This window comes from Chlamydotis macqueenii, chromosome 2, assembly GCF_036417535.1.
Source record: "Chlamydotis macqueenii isolate bChlMac1 chromosome 2, bChlMac1.mat, whole genome shotgun sequence".
Taxonomy (NCBI): domain Eukaryota; kingdom Metazoa; phylum Chordata; class Aves; order Otidiformes; family Otididae; genus Chlamydotis; species Chlamydotis macqueenii.
In genome coordinates, this window is record NC_141557.1 from 70054735 (window position 1) to 70056220 (window position 1486).

Below are 1486 nucleotides of genomic sequence, written 5' to 3' on the forward strand. Positions count from 1 at the left end.
CCAAAACACACAGCCGCTTTGGCTGAGTGCTTTGAGGGACTGGATTCAAATGGCAGCTGGAAAGGCACTGAAGAGCAGCAGGAGGATGCAGTGTAGTCAGGTCATCAGGGCTAGCCCTCAAAGAAATACGTGCAAGGTAGTGGCAGCAAAATGGCAGGTTCAGCCCTTCACATTGTGAATAGGAGAGTAGACAAGTAGATCTGGAGCTTTGGAAAGGGCAGGGATGAAGACATCTCTTCTTTTAAACCAGCCTTGACATAGATAAAGCTGGAGTCCTGACTCATGCCAATTCCACTCAGGACTACTTAGCTAAAGCAATACACGTAATCTCCATAAAGTGATTATGTGATGGCAACAGCAGCTTCTCATTGTTGCACCACTCTGCACGATTTTTTCAAGAAGGAAGAGTTTCAGCCCCCCCAAAGACATTTAGTGGTGAAATAAACCCTGGCAGAAGAGGCCTTTTGTCATGAAGGTACATTGTGTGCAGGGAATGATTCCTGCCACTCAAACCCACACAGCAAGCTGAGGTCAGTTTTATAAGATAAGTAGACAGAAAGACAGAGCTTGGAAACATGCCATGCTCCCACAAACTCATTAAGATGCACTAGCATGCGTGAAGTCTGCTGCAGAATTACAGGCTGTTTGTGAAGAGTAACTGTGATTTAGGGAGCCCTGTCAAAGCATAAGATATTAAGTAGCATGGTTTATTTGCTACTGGCTTTCAAGAGACCTTTGATGCCAGTTTATCTAATCCTAACATTGTTCACTGTACTTTGAACTCTCCTACAAGCCAATTAGCACTAGTTTTAAAAATAATTTCTCCAGCTTCAGTTGCCATTTTCTCTGCAATGTTTCAAGATTCTTGCCCTCCACAGTCTCCAGTTTGCCATCAGGCATCTGGCCAATATCCAATATACCCCTCTGTGCCTTTATCTCCGCAATCCATAATTGAGTGGCTCTGGTTTCAAGCCAGCAGTTCCCACAGAGCCACATGCACACAAAAAAAGACTACCCCTAACACAGCCCAACCAGGGTACACAGGACTCTAGAGTACCTTTCCACAGGCACACACAATGCATCAACACAAAAGAAACAAGGAGATTGTTATCCTATGCAAACAATATTTTACTTGGAATCAATCATTAAGTGCTTTTACATTATTAAAGCTATTAGCAGAATACTCAAAGAAAGACAGGATATGCATCAATTTCATGGCTGAATCACAATATTTAGTTCATTTTCTTTTTTTTATATATATATTTAAATGGACCCTTCTTGCAATTTTGCAGAAAAAATTGATGTTATCAATACAAGGGTCAAAACTGGACCACTCAGCCATGTATACTCTTTTTAAGCAAAAAAAAAAAGGCTTAATATCATTTTTTTTCCTGTTTAAAATAGATTAACAACCTTTACAGGACCATGTTTCCTATGCTGCATAAGGTGCTCAAGTGTCAAGAGCTCTACTGAATTCAGAGGGTTG